The 19,588-nt window shown below is 38.5% G+C and overlaps 1 protein-coding gene across 1 annotated transcript in view; it reads right to left on the bottom strand.

Annotated features, from left to right (window-relative positions):
- Window positions 1-13,134, bottom strand: part of htr1fb (5-hydroxytryptamine (serotonin) receptor 1Fb) — a 36,353-nt gene extending 23,219 nt beyond the window's left edge. Inside the window, exon 1 of the mRNA XM_056254423.1 lies at window positions 12,964-13,134. The gene's annotated coding sequence lies outside the window, so the exon portion shown is untranslated. The remainder of the gene's footprint in view (window positions 1-12,963) is intronic.
- Between the last annotated feature and the right edge of the window lie 6,454 nt (window positions 13,135-19,588).

Here is a 19,588-nt window from a genome sequence, read left to right as displayed (position 1 = left end):
ATGTATATTTTTTATTACTATTTATTTATTTATTTTTGGTACATTTCTTAATTAGACTTTGTTGGCCAGTTGTGATCTGTGCAATAAATATTAAAAGTTCTAAACCATCTATTGTGTTTTGTAGTTCTACTATAGTAATGATAATATTTTAATGTTTAAGTTAATAGGTGTCTCTCACAGGTGTCTCTCACAGTAACATTAAAATAGTGTAGATCAGTGTACAATGTTTTATAATAATCATTTATTCTATTTAGTGTCTATTTAATTAATTTAACATATTTAGTATTGGGGGTATACAAGTTATTTCACATATTAAAATATATATATATATTTTAAAGTAATGCAATAGTTAATTTCCCTGGTAATTAGTTACTTTTGTAATGATGTAACTCAGTTACTAACTAAGTTACTTTTTGTAACTGTAACTAATTACTTTTTTTAAGTAACTTACCCAACACTGTAGCTGAGAGACTCAAAAGAGAAAAGGTCAGAGAAATATCACTGGAAAAAGAAGGGTTATGATCAGGCAAGAGCTTTAAAACCCGCGTTAATATTAGAAAAGCTTTCCAACACTGGAGAGACCTAAGCCGGAAGGCCTGAGAACAGACGCTGAGGTAACATTGTTTCTGCTCCATACGTGACTAACATTGGTGTGTGCTGCTGGCGACTGACAACAAACTCTTGTTTGTATACTCTTGTACTCTATGTTAATTCTTTGTTTTTCCTTGTCGTTCGTTCGTCATCTTCGCTTTATTTTGCTTCGCTTCTGCTATGATAAAGAGGCATCCACTCTTGCATTGCATGTTCGTGCGTTCGTCCGGAGCAATGATGGGAGTGGTGTGTTTGTTTGGGGTGATTTCAAATATCTACAGTGTTCAACAATGATTCTCAGAAATCACTTACTGGACTCTTAAGGTGCGTTCACGCATAGCCGGGGGATTTTGAGCAGGGGTGGCTGAGGCCCCGTCCACACTACTGCGTTTTCGTTTAAAAACGGAGACCTTTTGCTACGTTTGCTCCTCCCGTCCACACCAAAGGCTCGTACACACCGGGACGAATATCGGCGCGCGTTATTCGCCAGCGGTTTTCAACGCGTTTTTTGTGTTCACACCCAAGCGATTTTCGCTGACGATGAGCCGAGTGAACATGCAAATTCATTCCCTGACATTAGATGGCGCCCATTTGCTCTGCAATACCACCCCATAACAGTTCTCTTTTATCAAGATTTTTGTAGTCGCTGTCGCGTTTTTCATATAGTTCTTTGTTCCCGACACCAACGAGACCAGCAGCTCTACATTCATCTTGCCTTGCATCTTCCTCGTCCTATTTCTTCCCGGCAGTGTAGACGCTACTTGGCGTATATCTTCTTCGCCGTTACGTATGTGTGCTCGGCAAGACCGTTTTGTGTTTGAGCGCCCCCAAGTTGTGTTTTACTGTAACTTCAGAAGCTCCAGACACGTGAGCAAAAGCGCCAATCTCATTGGTCGGATAGTTTTTGACGCGGCGTGTCAAACTAAAAAAACGAACCCGAGGCGTTTTTTAAAAAATGGCGCTTTTACGCCTGGCATTTTTCGCGTCGGTGTGCACTCACATTGGCGCCCTTTGTTTAGTCACGAGGCATTAAACGTCGGCGAATATCACGCGCGAAATTCGTCCCGGTGTGAACAGGCCTTAAAACGGCAAATACGGAGATCCAAAATGGAGAAGTTTAGAAACGCTGCCGATCCGTTTTTCGTTTTGAATCTCCAGAGGGCGTTTTAGTGTAGACGGGTCAAAACGGAGGACTTTAGAAACGATGACGTAGTAGAGGCTCACGCTCGGCTCTATGATTGGGTGTCATCAGTCATGGCGTATATCTTTGCTAGCCGCTGTTGTACAAGTAAATTCTGCATTTTACAACGCTATAACTGCCTACTGAATATTCTATATAGGTATTATTATTATTATTTTTTTTTTTTTTTTTTTTTTTTTTTTTTTTGTATTATGTTTTTGCTACTGAGTGTTAAAGCTGCCGTGACAATATAATTTCCTGCAAAGGATCAATAAAGTATCAACCAACCTACATGCGCCGGAGTCAAGCTATTATTCGAGCGATCTGTGACAATTCCCGTGTGCAGCGGCGGCGTTGACCGTACATGGAGCGTCGGTTTGGGCTTAACCCAGAGCATGGTGGGATAATTTTATCAATGAAGTTGTGTTTGCACCGGCACGCGCATGCCCAATGTTGGTGAATGGTCACGTGATCCGCGTTTTCAGTCGTTTTAATTGTGGACGGAGATCAATTCTAATACGCAGCTAAAACGCTGGTGTGGACGGAGATCGTATTCGTTTTAATTATCCGTTTCTAAACTAAAACGCAGTAGTGTGGATGGGGCCTGAGTGTGGGGTGGGGGGATGCTCGTTGCTTCTGTTATCAGTAGCGGAAGGCAACAGTGTTCTCTTGGCACTCGTGCATGTGCAATGTCTTCACACAGACAAGCGCTTCAATCTATTCTGTCAATTTAACGCCTTTGCGGAGACTCTATTCGCTCCAGTAAAATCACAAAACAAAATGCACACAAATGTGTCCCTGCTCTTGATATACAATCACTGATGGTCAGTTTAAATGAGAGAAAAAAACCTATACAAGGTGAAAGATTATGTGTATTTTCAATCATCTTTAGTCCGATGCATTTACATTGTGACTGTGCCTCAGATGCAATCAACTCTATCTGTGTCTGTAAAGGTTTGAACCAAATGGCCCATTCAGACGTATGGCCCATAGAAACTGCTGGGTGTGAATGACAAAGAAACAACATTCCAGTGTAGATCAATCTCCTGTGGGAGGTCCTAACAGTTTTCTATTGTATGTAGCCCTTATGTCTTCAAGTTCTGTCACACAGACAGAACTTTGGGTTAAGATTCTTTGAAAGGCCGACACACTTTCACTGCGAAGAACTGTGCTACATATTTATGTATACCTTCAATAAATTCTTCTCCCCACAAGAACTCTGGTCAAGCTTACTTATTTTATGTATTAGAGAAATCGAATACATTGGCGAGCCACCTTAACGACCGCTTGGCCAAATACAGCAAAATCTAACAAAGGGCGGACTAAAAGCCCAGAACCTCTGGCACGCTTAAAGGGATAGTTCACCCAAAAATGAAAATTCTGCCATTAATTACTCACCCTCATGTCGTTCCAAACCCGTAAGACCTTCTTTCAACTTCGGAACACAAATTAAAATATTTTTGATGTTGACAGCTATTTAATTAACCCTTTGAAGGCCCAGAAAGGAATGAAAGACATCGTTAAAATAGTCCATGTGATTCCAGTGGTTCATCCTTAATTTTATAAAGTGACGAGAATACTTTTTGTGCGCCAAAAAAACTAAATAACAACTTTATTCAACAATTTCTTCTCTTCCGTATCAGTCTCCGCCGCGCGTTCACGAGAGCACCACGACGCGTGCGTGACCTCGGTGAACTATCCCTTTAACAAACATTTTACCACTAGACCATTAGGACAAACAATTATTTAAACGGATTAATTATCTAATTTAAATACTCTCGAGGCTAACAATATATTGTAGTATATGTAAGGATGAACGATCACATTAAACAAGTTCAATGGCAATAAATTAAACTCAATGATTGCTGGACATACTAATATTATTATTTGCATAATATTATTTTTTGTTTATTATTATATAGGGTTACATTACTTGCTCACCGTCGTTTTGCATTTTTATAGAAATAAAAATCAATTTGGTTCAGTTGGACAAAATTGGATTTTACAGTTATAAAGAGAACCAGCACAGAGCCGCAGGAGTCACATGACAAGAGTGAGGGGTGATGACTGACAGGACGATGGCGGAGGCAAAAGCGCAAGTTGTGTTGTGTTTTCACAAAAAAAAAAATGAACCACAAACTAAGCATTCGTTTTAAACTAAAGTAAGGGGATTTTTTTTTTTCGTGTGCCCCACACCAGGGGATGCTGCAGCACCCTCAGCACCCCTATATCCCGTGGCACTGCATTCACTGCATGCCATGTCGTAATTACTGTAACTATTCTAACTTGTAAAAGGCATTCATGTGATCATAGAACTCGTATTTATAACTTTAGACTCGTATTTTTCTGAGAGCTACAACTTGTCACATGACCGCTATATCACGAGAGCACTGCAGATTTATTTTGGAGATATGCTGCGTTCTTACCATCTCGTAATTACCGTAAAAAGCTCTGTATGCTTTTGAATCGCTCTCGCGGTACTTTGCTGTCATACACTGATCAGTCTGCACAGCGCCGCTTCAAGTCGAACACAGCTTGGCTGCATCCAAAAACTTTAGCCAGCTGACTTGTTGCCTCACTGCCTTATCAAGCAATGACTTTGCAGGCAATGACTTTGATGAAATGAAACTGATTTCGGACAAACTTCGGAGACAGAATAATAGTTATAGATATAGATATACTGTATATAGATATACAGTAAAATAGAGTGAGCTTTGATGATAACTAAGCAAATATTTTATTATTAAAATAGAAATTTCTCACAAGAAATTACATCAAAGGCGAGAAACATACATTTACACACAAACTGACTAGGGCTGCATGGCTGCATATATATCGCATCACATTGTTATGCGCATCTCGTCTGTAAAGCCGGTTCCTTGATTAGTAGTAAATCGCCTTCACCTGCTTTCAGATGGAGCGGCATTTACTACAAAGAGCCGTAATTAACTGACAAGCTGAGCCATATCGCATTAATATCGCGGGCGATACGTACGTCTACACTGCCCACTGCTCTACATCGCCGACTGCAGACCTGTCCACACCAGCAACACCATACTGAAGTTTGCTGACAACACAACGGTGGTGGGGTTGATCTCTGAGGGAGACGAGTCAGCCTATAGAGAAGAGGTCTTGGAATTTTCCAAGTGGTGCTTGGCTAACAACCTGGCTCTGAACACAACAAAGACCAAGGAGATCATTCTGGACTTCAGAATGCACAGGGCAGATCTGAGCCCCCTCTACATCAACGGAGACTGCGTGGAGAGGGTCCACACCTTCACCTTCCTGGGTACCATGATCTCTGCTGACCTCTCCTGGACCACAAACACCACAGCTGTCATCAAAAAGGCACAGCAACGCCTGCACTTCCTGAGAGTGCTCAGGAAGAACAACGTCGGAAAGGGGCTGCTAGTGACCTTCTACTGCTCCACCGTCGAGAGCATCCTGATGTACTGCATTACGGTGTGGTTCTCCAACTGCACGGAGGCAGAACGGAAAAAGCTCCAGAGAGTGGTCAACACTGCACAGTAGGGGTGTGAACCTACACTGGTCTCACGGTTCAGTTCGATTACAATTATCATGTCATCGATTCAGTTGTTCAATTCGATATCACGATCCATTACGATGCACCGCATCCTCAATTTTCAATTTTACTTCAAAAGTGATGTGTGCGTGCTTGTGTGTGTGTGTGTGTGTGTGTGTGTGTGTGTGTGTTTGTGTTCGCCTGTTTGGTAAGTCGCAGTGACAGAAACAGTGACATTCCAGTTTAAGTTTCAAGGGAGTAAACTTTAAGCCTGTTATGCCATTAAGAAAATGAAATTCTGTCAAATCAATTTTGTTTTAAAGAAATGTTCATTTAAAAGCAGCGCTTATTCATCAGTGTATAATGTTACCATTAGAGATGCGCGCATCAACCGTCGCCGAGTCCACTGTTGAAGGTAACGATCATCCATTTATAATCACGCGTAACAACAACAACACAGAATAGCCTAAATATAATTTGACCATAGGGTGCGGATACTTAAATCAGAGAAAATTATTGGGGCGGGTGGATGATTTGTATCAATCGGATTCGGGTGACGTTGGAGCTCATCCGCGTACTCTAAAAGCAGTCAGACTCTGCCAGGCGTTAACAGCTCGGGGTGAAAACGGCTAATGTGGTTTATCAAGTTAGTTAACCCCCTATTTGACCTGCTGCCCTCTGGCAGGCGCTACAGGTCAATCAGGACCAGGACAAATAGACTCAGCTTCTTTCCACAAGCCATCACTATACTGAATACGCAGTATACGCACGCACGTACACACACTCACGGTAGAGATCCACTTTTGCGACACGACTGTAGCGTGGTGTCGCGACGCCTCCCCACATTTGTACTTTGATGGGCGTTCCTCAAGTTTACCGCTATGGGCGTGGTTTTGAGCCAGCGGCCAGTCTAGAACAGAGGACCTGCGAGAGACTTCCCCCCGTCTACATATGCTCTGCTTCTATTGGATAGTCGCGTCGCATTCAACGGAATTCATTTGCATAAAGATGGGCATCGGCCAGCTTTTTGACGCGCAGCATTTTTCCAAATGAAGCGCCGCCTTCCCGGGATATTTTGCGGGCGCGTTAAAGTCGCGTGATGTCACCCATAGGAATAAAGTGGAGCGTGGCGCAACAGAAGTGTCGCACGGACAAGTGAAAAATGCTGCGCGTCAAAAAGCTGGCCGATGCCCATCTTTATGCAAATTAATTCCGTTGAACGCGACGCGACTATCCAATAGAAGCAGAGCATATGTAGACGGGGGGAAGTCTCTCGCAGGTCCTCTGTTCTAGACTGGCCGCTGGCTCAAAACCACCCCCATAGCGGTAAACTTGAGGAACGCCCATCAAAGTACAAATGTGGGGAGGCGTCGCGACACCACGCTACAGTCGTGTCGCAAAAGTGGATCTCTACCGTCAGGGTGCGGATCCACTTGTCCGTGCGATACTTCTGTCGCGCATCGACATTATTCCTATGGGTGACGTCACGCGACTTTAACGCGCCCGCAAAGCATCCCGGGAAGGCGGCGCTTCATTTGGAAAAATGCTGCTCGTCAAAAAGCTGTCCGATGCCCATCTTTATGCAAATGAATTCCGTTGAACGCGACGCGACTATCCAATAGAAGCAGAGCATATGTAGACGGGGGGAAGTCTCTCGCAGGTCCTCTGTTCTAGACTGGCCGCTGGCTCAAAACCACGCCCATAGCGGTAAACTTGAGGAACGCCCATCAAAGTACAAATGTAGGGAGGCGTCACGACACCACGCGACTGTCGTGTCGCAAAAGTGGATCATACCGTCACACCTTCACATACGGATCGGGTGCAACTAGTACTTTTAGTGTGTATAATTTTTCTATTTATTATGGTATTTTCTACTATTTATTTTCTTGTTTTTAAATCTAGATTCTATCTTTTATGTTTACTAGGTGAACTGCTGCTAAGAAATTTCGTTGTTCATTTTTGCACAATGACAATAAATCTTCTGAATCTGAAATAAATCTTCTGAATCTAAAGGGTAGTGGTTGATTTTTTTTTTTGTTTATTCATATTGACGTCAAAAGAAAAGGAAGGTCATTTCATAGAGCAAGTTATTACATTTGATTAAAGATTACAGAGACATTTTTTTTCCTTTTGAATATCGTGCACCAATGAATTATTTACATTAACATGTGGATTAAAAAAATAAATAGCATCAATTTTAAGTAGGCCTATCTATACAGAATTCCATTTCTCCAAGAAGAAAGTTTTACGCATTAAGTTTAATTCTTTTCAAGGCATGATGTAACCATCTGGATGTTGGAATTTCAGGAAATGTGAGATTTTAAACAAACTTAAGAATTGTGCCTTGGAGTATAGGCTACATAAATCTTATGCAACACGTCTTAAGAGGTTATGCAATTTTTAGCAATTTCTGCTTCAGAGAGCAAACAACAACAGACTGTCACAGAGAGATATCAGAACACATTGCCAGATGCAGAGTGACTGAAGATCCGTCCTACTCAAACTTTCAGCAGTGGCTGTGCCAAAAAGCCTTCTGGGTGTTGGACCGGTGACGGCACTTCAGGCTGGAGGCAGCCTGGTTGTGACATTCACTTTAATAATGTTCAAGGCTCAACTACTCCTATCCAAATCATGTCTTGGACACAAAGAACAGATAATACATGACTAGTCTCAGCTCAGTCCAGTGGGACTGTCTCTAAATGAAGTCATGGTGTGGATGTTTGTACACATAGGGCCACCTGGGCCGCCTATAGGTGTCGTCTGAACTTGATTCAGATGGAAGTCAACAGATGGAATGCTTCTGGGCACTAAAATCTTTATGGGCACAATCACAAGATCATTATGGGCTGTCTGACCGCATGGCCTCAATCAATAATGCCGCACTCTTCTGAAATGAGTTGGAAGTGCATCAAACACACTCTTGTTCTTCACCTTCAGAAACAAAGCAGATGTAATTGGTTCAATTTGCGTTGCTGACAGTTCTCAGCAACGTCCAATTAGCTGGAGTGTGTGAGGTGCTAAAAAGATCTGTTGAAGTTTTGGTTACATTAACTCTGGTCAATTGATATTTCCCGGATAAATAAATCAGAGCTAACCATTCATTTGGTATTCAGTTGTTTATGATACACAGCAGTTTTTTAGCCTAAATGTCCAAGCTAATTTACATATTATGGGTTCAAAGCACACTCAAAACAGCCCAAGCCAATGATTTTTAACAGATGAAAATAAATTGAATTTTATTATGAATAAAATAGATGCACCAAAACAATTAAATATTTAATTCAATATTTAATGCAAAATTAGAAGAAATCCTCTCATAACAAATTAAATAAATAAAAAGAAACAAATCCCCATTATTCAAACTCATTTATTTGCACACCAAAAGCACCCCATAGGAGATTTGGGTAATTATTTTGCTTCTTAGAAGGAATTTCATTTTGTTTTAATTTCACTGTTTACTTTGCTCATGGGATATTTCATACTCCACTACATGCACACAGTCACACTATCAAAACCCTATTCTTCATCCAGTAATTGAATCTCCATAGGGTGTGCATTCAGATAACTAATGAGAACTAAATGTCAATCATGTTGTGCCAATACAGTGTCTGGTGGCGATTGGTATCTAGAGGAAGCAAGCGAGAGGAGTTGGTGTTCTACCAGTCTGAAATAAGAAATCAATAAATCGGTGACTCCTGGTCAGAATGATGCCTACCGTCATGCCCCATATCAACCCTGTGAATATATGTATATTTTAAGACATGTCAGTGCAAGTTGCTTTCAGTTAAGACAGCTCAAACATGCAGTTTAGTCTGGGACTAGGCTTAAGCCTTGTCTGTGAAACCGGCCATGAATTATTATATTTTAAATGTTTTTAAAAACTATTTTGAACAGTAATTTTGTCATCAGTATTTATTATTATTAGTATTAGTGTTATTATCATCCACGTCATCTTTTGAAAATCTTTATTTTGAACAGTCAGTCAAATTGCAATCAGTATATTTTACCGTTGGCCCTGTATGCTCATAATAATGGTTATAAGGAACAAAATGTACCTGACTGGCCCTGAAATTAAATATGAGACAACATAGGGCATCTGGCTATAGGCCAATGGAAAAGGTGCAGGACTGGCAGAGATAAGGATGACACTCCGTCTATCAATATGCACAGCATACTGTATTATCAGGTTTTTATTTTTATTTTAATCTTCAGAAACAAATATCTGAGACTAGTAATCATAATTTGTATTCTTAAAGGTGACCTATAATTCAAAATTGAAGTTACCTTGGTATAGTCAAATAACAAGAGTTCAGTGCATGGACATGACATAGAGTGAATCTCAAACTGGACTGTTTTCGGGTTCTCATTTAATTCACGTTTATGAAAAACACCCCTGAAAAACGGTCGGTTCTCCACACAATACCGACTGTGACGCAATAGTCGGGATCATTAATATGTACGCTTCCAAATATTTGCATAATGCCAGCCCTCAATGCCAGGCGGAACTGCGCAGCCGAAGCATGGCAGTTGCTCAGTGTGGATGTACACATGAACACAAAAGTATTTTTTAGTTCCTTCATCTGAGCCTTTGAAGAAACAATGGGTTAATTTTATTTTCTCTGGAAATTTCCAAACATTTCACCGAGTGTTTCCTCAACTTGGGCCAATACAGAGCTGGCCTCGGATCGAGCTGCCTACCAAGCAACACTTTCTGATGTGTAATTGTTCAAGTTCAGACAGGTAATCTTTCTCTCAAAATCGTTCAATACTGTTTATGCATCAGTAAGTCAAACCAGTGACTAAAATATCAGCTTCACATCGTTTCTTTTAGTAGGATGAAAATAATCGTATTTAAATTGTGAACAAATTATATACAGAAAGCGATCAGAGAACAATCTTTCCACACAGCGCGAGTTTATCTGGACACTTGCCAAACTCGTTATGAAATCAATGACGCACGTTACTGCACAACGAAGCTCTTACTGTATTTACATCATCGTGTTTGCATTGGTTAAAGCCTTAGAGAGAGTGCAGAAACTGCTTTGCAATGATAAGATCTTCATTCTCGCGATCAACAGACTGTCATCTGCTCAATGCTCATCACGGCAACATTTTATGTGATGGGAATAGATCTAAATACTTTAAAAACATCTCACGATTCGTTAATCTCGATAGCTGTTATAGTAAAAACGTATAATAGCAGTAGTAAAAGTATTCGGGAGAGAGTTTCACATGTAATGCGTTGCTATTTCATATGCAAGCATGTCAGCCAATCACAGCAGTGGCCGCGGTTACACTGAATCCCACAGCAGACACGGCCCTTCAAACAGAGTGTTCAAATCAGAGGCTAAAAGCAGGCTAGGAAAAATGCCATTTATTTCTAAATTATGATTATTTTTTATCTAAAAAACATACTAACATTATAAGGGTAACCCAGGAAACATTATAAAATAATAAAAAAAAACATTCTAGGGCACCTTTAAGGAGAAGATATAGGTCTTTGCAGTTTTTTAAGAAGCTCTGAATTGTAATTTATCATGTATTCTTCCCCAGAGCTATTTTTTTGCATCACAGAGTCACAGCGCAGCTCTGGAATAACTTCACGGGGACGACCAAAACAGTGTCAGCCCTGTGGTTTTTATTTTTTAAAAACATGTTGATGAATACAGTCTATACATTTATTGTTTTCTGGGGAGTATTTTCCCCTGCCTGATATTCAAGCATTCCCCTGGGGTTCTGAATATATACAAATTGATATTTTTACCCATTTTGGTAACACTTTATAACTTTCATTAAATCATTAACAAACATTATATAATGGTTAATGGATCATTAGTTAATTGCTATATATTCACAATCACATAGCAACAACATATGAGATAGTGTGCTTGTTGTTTATGAACTTACAATATACAATGATTACCAGATCATTACTCTAAGATGTCATTAACAAATAAGCTTTTAATCACTGTATGACATCTGTAAAAAAAAAAAAAAATTAAGTAAATAATAAATAATTAAGAAGTGCATCATCATATGAACTAAAAGTTTAATGACAATGCTAACACATCATTGAACTTCAATTCATTACCAAATGCCCTTTTTTACATTTACAAATGTATAAATGCAAAAAGGTGTTGGCCTAGACGGAAAATGTAACAATATAAGAATGGCTGGTCCCACTTTATAGTAGGCGACTTTAATTTTGTATTTGCGTCAAAAAAAGTATTGTGTTCATGTTCTATTCCAAAACACTTGCTGCTATGAGGTGTGATATGGGTAAGGTTAGGGACAGGTTTGGTGGTATGTGTATGTTTAAGGCTTGGTTAAGGGGTCAACAGTGTACAGGGTTCAATTAAGGGGACATGGTTCAAACTATTATATTATTGTTTTGATAAATGAACAGTGAAGTGAACATTATTGTGAAACATATTATATGTTTCCTCCTGTTGATGGATGATTCAAGGACTATCCATACAAAGTGTTGTGGTGATAAAAATTTGTTTTGCACCCAAATTACAATTTTTGTTGTTGTTTAGCAAGCATTTAGCAAAACTTAATAACCACCTTTACAGACAAGTTTAAAGAAATGTGTTAGCATTCGGATACATTAACAAATAAGATTTTAATCATTGTATAACATCTGTTTAAATCATTTGTAGATTTTTAAGAAATTCATATACGAATTTAAAATGTAATGACATTTGTAAGCATATCAATTTATATAAAATAATGATCTGTTAATCAATATGTAATGTTTAATAAGTTCATTAGTAAACATTAACAAACACATTATCACATGTTTCTATCTATGTGATATATTAGTTAATGAGCCGTTAAGTATTATATAAAGTTTGCTATTGATTTATTAATGAAAGTTATTATAAAGTGTTACCTGGCGTGTTGGTTCCCTTAAATACTTATTTGTATATTAACAAATTTTAACCGATTGTTTCCTTCAGCTAATTTTTGTTTTTCAGAACATGGAAATTTCCATCCATCCATCCATCCATATCCATTAAATAATATATTATTACAAAACAATAATATATTATACAATACATACATATTTTATAAATATATTTAAGTTAGTAAATAATAACATACATTTCATGACGTCAAAATAGTAAAATATAATACCTAAATGGATACAAATGAGAGCAGAACATTTGTAAAGAGAGACCATTGGTAATTTGTAATATGTTATACCAACCATTTAAATGGGACTAGAATTTATTTGGCAATAAGATGTACAACAGCTACAAGAACTCAACTGATTATATAGAAGATAAAGAAGCCAAAGAAGAAGACAGAAGCTAAATAATTCCTTGTCATCATTTTCTGTGTTATCTTGGACCAAAACCATTATGGAACCTTGTGCTCATACTGTGCTTTCATTGTCTTCTTTGGTTGGAGCAAGAATTTCTCATGAATTCATTTAGGCTTAAGATTTTCTATGTACGTTTAAATAAATAAATAGAAAGGTTAATTAAATAGTAATTCCAGGTGACTTTTAAGATATTTGTCAATATGGTTGTGTGCTCTGTATAAAGCCTGACAATCGTGCATATAGCCTACATAATGTGTGTGTGTGTGTATATCCATTAGCCTACAACATCATAAGACACAAACACACTTCGAAAAACAGGTGATTTGGTATTTGACTTACCTTTAGTGATTCCAAAGAGGAAGTTTTCGATTCAGCACGATTTCCCTGGATAAAAATTCCCTACACGGAATTCCCTGACGGAACTGTGAGAGTGCCGGAATGTCGGTGTTCGGAGCTGCGTGTGACTGCTGTAGTTTAATGCTTATGATGAGATGAGAGCGCGAGCGACTCATCTAGTGCGTGGGAGCCGCGCGCCGTGGTGCGCTTGGTGCTTAATGAGAGGGACGGGAGGCACTGTTTTAGAGAATTACTCAGCAACTACATCCATTGAGTCAAGTTTAACGTGAACACGACTCACGTCAAGATTTTCCTAACTTTATTTTCGACTAAATAAATAAATAATAAGATATATCAGGGGAAATTACTTTCCAAATAGTTTCCCAAGTAGCCTACATTTTACAGTGTATTTGAACACAGCGTGGTATACGATTGTAGTGATTATTGGGTCATGTGGAGGATGCTATCCAAGGTCCTCCAGGGTGGTTCAATAGACTATGATTCATTTTCAGCCAGGAAACCTTCTGCAATCTGGCTGTTATGTCACCGGCGAATCTCAGATAGTCAGACCTCAACAAGCAGAACAGATCCCACCAAATATCAGCACACTCAATAGATGACAGGGCTCATGCTTCATGACAGCCAGCGGTGAATATTATAAAAAATAAACCCTGGAAGGTCTAGAGCACATGATGGAGGTAATGCATTCTAAGATATGTGCATATTTACCCAAGAGTGAGATGGAGGGAAGATTGCATCTTAATAGAGGCAAACGAAACTGTGATTGGTCAGGATGTTTTGCTCACATCAAAAGTTTTGCAGCATGTTGAAAGAGAAAATGTATAGAGAATGGGAGGTCAGAAAGGCAGGGAATTGGATTTCTAATAAGGCAGGTAGCGAGATTGGGATCTGAACAGGAAGAGTGTCTGTAACAAGGCCAGGGCTTGCTTGAAAGAGGAAAAAATGAGAGCGAGACACAAAAAAGAGAGTGAAGGATATAAACCAGCATGAACAGGTGGGCTACGGAGGGAGGGGGGACGGGAAGCCTTTGTGATGATGCTCTCACACGGCTTGTCACTTTCCTCTCATTCTGTCAGTCTTTCCCCGGAGCAGAGATTCGTCATTATAGCTTATCTCAGAATCAGATATAAAAACCCCATTCATCTGATCCCCATATAAAAGCCAAAGCTAAAATTCCTCCTGCGGAACATCAGTTTCTCTAGGCTTTGTTTACAGCAGATGTCAAGTCATTTCATTTAACCATGGAGAATTAAATGTTTACGTCAGGCTATTTTGTAGGCTCAGCTTTGCCTCCAGGTTGAATGCAAACATTCCCACATGGATACATTATTTTTGTTTGCTAGAAAGGACGCCTTTTAGGATGTTCTTAAAGTAATTGCTGACCCGAAAAAGAAAATTGTCTCATTATTTACTCACCCCTGTGTCATTTGAATCCTTATTTTAGTTTTTCAAACCTCAAAGTAAACATTTTTGAAGAACTTTCATGGAGCACTTTTCCACACGGAGATATTTTCAAACTTCTTGCTGCAGAAATATGATGGGCAAAAATTTAAAGGAAGCCATAAATTTCAATGTACAGACATGGGACAATTACGTCTTTTAAGTTTTTAAGTGATAAATGGACTGGATAACAACTGAGGGCTTGAGACGAAGAACCATATAAGTCCATATTTTCAAATTTTGAATAATAACATTTTTTTAATTTGGACTCTGAATATTATATTATTATTATATTTTTGACTTGAAGATAGACAACAAAAGCTTCACAATTCTAATGAGATAAGATTTTTTAGTATCAATCTTAAAAATAAAAAGTTAGAGTAATTTACATTTCTGGAATGTGGAAGAACAGTATGTCCAGTTAATGTGGAATAACAGTATAAGTCCAATTCATCATATCACTTTAAACCACTGGAGATTTGATTCCTTTATCTAAGTTTTAATACACTAACAGAACCTTAAAGAAAATATTAAGCATTTCTTTCTTTCAATTTCTTAAATTTTTTTGCCAACGTAAATCACGGACAATACAGTACGAACAATGAACAATACATAGGCCTACTTATAGTACAGAAAACAAACGTCAGTACAAACAATAAACCGTACATACAATCAACAATACATACAAACAATAAACAACAGTAATAACTGTATACAATACACATTTACAATACAGACCATCATCATTCCATGCTATGGTTCCATATGCTAGTTTACCATTTTACAATACATTTCATAAATCACCCCATTCATTCATTTACTAAATAAATAACTATATATTCCTATTATACAACATAAGATAAGAAGCTACAACTACAATTATGATTAATTTTACACAATATACACAATATACCCCACTTTAGCCTGCACATGACCTACACATACCAGGCTACTCTTCGCATTCTAATGCCCCATAAAATGCTTGGGCCTCCGCTGGCATGTAGGCTAGCATTTTCATAAGATCCCGGTGCTTCTCCTTCTTGACGGCCAGAGGGTCCTCATAAGCACGAGCATACGTGGTGGAGAACAAGGGAGCTGGAGGTGGTTGATTCTTCCTCTGTTTGGTGATCAGCCAGGTCTTCCATCCCTCGTAGAGGCTGTGGCTCCCTTTTGTGTGGACACACCATGCGTCAGCAGCTAAAATCATGATTCAACAAGAAATTCAATAAAGATTATTCTTTCACACACATATCCCCAACACTGTTAATCTCAGAAAACCAACTCTTTAGTTTTTTACCTGTCACTTTCAACCACATCATGGATGTGATTAGCAAGCCAGGTGGGCGCTTTAATGTTGCATCAGGGAGCTGCCTGAAGTCCGGACATTTCTCCACGGATCATCTCGGCGACATCGCTGGGGGTGTGGAGTGTGGACACCTTACGCCTCTTGTCCAGCATGGCAAAGGAACGGTCACAGGGAAGGAAGGAGTGACCAGACACCATGAACTTCTGCTCTATCTGACTGAAGTTCCCTCTAAATAGTAATAGTCAGGGGATGATTTTTTTTCCATCTCTAAAACGTGATTGAATTTTACTATCAGTAATCACTCTGGTAGGGTCACGTGTCACGAAGTTCAGCGATTTCCCATCATTTTCTTTGAACACTCATCCACTGGTGGCAAAATGGACAAAGACAGATCTTCGGCGGCGTCGGAGCAGTGCACACAACACATCCATGGCAAATAGGTCTTTCTGTTTTGCTGTTTGTTAAAGCAGTTTTGCTGTTGGGCAGTTATACAGCTATGGTTGTGTAGCTGGGTTTTAAACCAGGTTGGATCTTTATAGACCACTTGATTCAAATGTACATGAATGGACACTCATAGATGTGTACTTCTTTATTTGGGGTGGTAGGAGTGTAAAAAAAAATGTGAAAATGATTATGGCTGTCTTTTTTTGTCAATTCAGTTGTTTAATTTCTATATGTTTTATAACATTCTAAAAGCTCTTAATTGCACAGATACTACTAACTGGTAGATGTCTTCACTAGGTTTCTTCAGAGGCATAAGGTAGGCCTACTGTAAGTATTACACACAACAATGCAACAATAATAAAGCAATGCATTGACATTTACTTTTGATACTTAAGTTTACATTTTAAAAAACGAGTACTTCTGTACTTTTACTTAAGTAAAAATCGGTCTTTACATCTTTTACTTGTAACAGAGTAATATTTGACCACTGACCAGTAGTATCGGTATTTTCACTCAAGTAAGGACGTTGTGTACTTTGTCCACCTCTGAGACTTTGGTTCACTTTTGATAATCTTATATATCACTATGGTTTCCTTTATTTAAATACTGTATGCCATTGTGGTTTTATTATTGCTGCCACTTTGTAATTGTGTGTATAAATATTTACCCAAAAAAAGAGCCAATCTCAAATGGCTTTCTTTCTTCTGTGGAACACAAGAAGATATTTAAAAAAAAAAATGTTTAGTGATTGAAATCAATGGGGTTCAAAATGTTAAAGCTTCACAAAAGACATCAATTTAGTGTGAAATGAATCGATACCACTTGTATATTCTGAAATTACAAGACAAACAGATCAAAATATCTCAAATCAAATCAAAATATTTATCAATGCACAGTTTGCACACATAAACAGACTAATATGGTGACACACACCTTAAACATAAAATAAGTCAAGCCGTTCTTGCACGTCACATGACTAAAATATTTAATGTCATTCATTGTATGGACAAAAACTGTTCAGCTTCAGAATTAGCCTGGTTAAAACCAGACCATTCTCAGTTGTAACTGAGTTATGGTCTGGCAAAGCGTCATAGACAAATCATTTCCAGAGGGGCGTCACCAACGGACGTCGCGGATAGACCTAAAACCAATCAGAGCGATGAAGGAGATGACGTATGCAGAGCGGCGGAGAAACATCTCCGAGTGTTGTTCTTTGCTCGGTTTTTAACAAAAAGGAAACGTTCAAATCGCTTAAAACAGACGCGATAGCTGATTTGAATGAGTGATGTTCGACGGCGGCATCCATCTTTGTAATGTAGGCTACAAAATCTGCTTCAAAATCCCAGCGCCGTCGTCATCGTGTAAAGCCCACGCAAAAAAAAAAATGCGTGTGGCTATAAGTTATATTTGAATGATTCACATTTCAGCGCTAAAGAGACATTTTAAAACAACACACTCACTAGCTCGACAGCTTGCTGAGCATCGATTTCAAACATGCATGGTAATACTAACTGAAAATTCTGACAAGGAATATAAGAAAATGTTTAAATTACCGTGTAAGTTGTAGGTGCAGATGCAGGTCAATGATGCAGGTCTTCGGATGGCAAATGGCGATGTAAAGCAGATGTCCTTCGAACGGGTGTCAGGGAAAAAATAGTGCTTTACAAATGACGTTTGTGAAAAATTGTCATCACAAGTACCCGACTGAAAATTATTTTGAATGCTCGAAAAATGAAAATTAACCTAACTGACAAAACAGTATTTTACTGTCAGATTTTGGACGGTTTTTAACAGCAATTATTTACAGTGTAGGTTTAGGGGCGGAGTCAGGGGTAGATCATTATACGAATTCATATGATTTGGGCAACTCGTAAAATATGTACGATTTAGCAAAAATCGTAAGAATTCGTATGAGTGAGGTCATTTGAATTCGTACGAATTAGTCACCTCACAAAAAGTATTATCGTCGCTTGATAAACTTAAGGTTGAGCCACTGTAGTCATTTGGACTATTTTAACAATGTCTTTACTAACTTTTCTGGGCCGGCAGACTGAAATTACATAGAAGCCTATGAAGGAGTGAGCCAGCTCTCAGATTTCATCAAAAATATCTTAATTTGTGTTCCGAAGATGAACGAAAGTCTTACAGGGTTGGAACAACATGAGGGTGAGTAATTACTGACAGCATTTTCATTTTTGGGTGAACTAACCCTTTAAGTGCCTTTTTCAAAAGGCTTATTTCAGTCCGGTCCTTACGAGCATACCTGCCTTGTGTTATCCTTCTACTGAAAGCTTTATGTTTGTTTGAGACTGCTTATTAAATTGTTGCAAATGGATCTGCCTCACATGTCTGATTCAGTGTGTGTCTGATGCCTTCCTTTTAAGTGACACCATTTGATGTGTGATAAAAAAAGTTGGATCTGACACCCATCTTTGCATTTTAACTTTTACACTTATTACACTTCATCCATACAACACAAAAACATAACTATGACATACATCAATCATTACACAATACTAATATTACACTATATACCTACACTTAAGACATGACACAAAACCCACCCATTTACCCACACCACACACAGTTCATTCCTTATTATTCATTAATTTAATTGACAGTGGAATTAGAGAAAATGTATACCTATTCAACTAACAGATTTATACCCTATCTCCTGCCTGATGGCATCATACTTATATGAAGAATATGGCTCGGATCCCCAATAATTTTAAGGCTCTGCTTCTTTACAGACCTCTCAAAAATCTCCTGAAGAGAACTTAGGGGCAACATACCAATATTTTTTTTTTTGGCTTTGTGACCTAAATTTAACAGACAGATTACCAAACCATATTGTAAAACGATAACATATAATATTGTTAATGAACAAAATTGATTCTTCAGATTCGCTCTTTGCTCCAAACTTACTCACATCAGTCTCTTTTCATTTTATTGTCTTTCTCTCACTCTCAAGTAAACTAAATGAACAGTTAAAACCTTGAATATTATGTATTGACAGCTCTCTAAAAATGGACAAAACAAATAAATTATGTTGTAATGTCAAGTTTCTTTCACTTATGCAATCTAGCAAAGATGAAATCATGTTAGAAGTTTAAATGCAAACTGTGATCCACGCTTTGATAACATCAAGACTTGACTATTGTAATGCGTTATATACGGGGATTAGTCAGTCATCTATTTCTCGTTTGCAAAAGTTCAAAACTCAGATGCTAGACTTTTAATGAGGATAAAAAAAAAACGTGAACATATTACTCCTACCCTGCTACCCACATCTGAGTCAAAAAGGAGATCGCACTTTTGCTGTAGCAGCGCCTAAACTTTGGACCAGTTTGCCTAAAGATATTAGAGGAGAACTGCTAATGTACAGGATTTTAAAGGACAACTCAAAAAACATCTGTT

The sequence above is a fragment of the Rhinichthys klamathensis genome, unplaced genomic scaffold, assembly GCF_029890125.1.
Source record: "Rhinichthys klamathensis goyatoka isolate OS25496 unplaced genomic scaffold, OSU_Roscu_1.1 h1tg000111l_1, whole genome shotgun sequence".
NCBI classification, from domain to species: domain Eukaryota; kingdom Metazoa; phylum Chordata; class Actinopteri; order Cypriniformes; family Leuciscidae; genus Rhinichthys; species Rhinichthys klamathensis.
The sequence above is the reverse complement of the archived record's forward strand: the minus strand, read 5'-3'. Positions and strand labels throughout refer to the sequence as shown.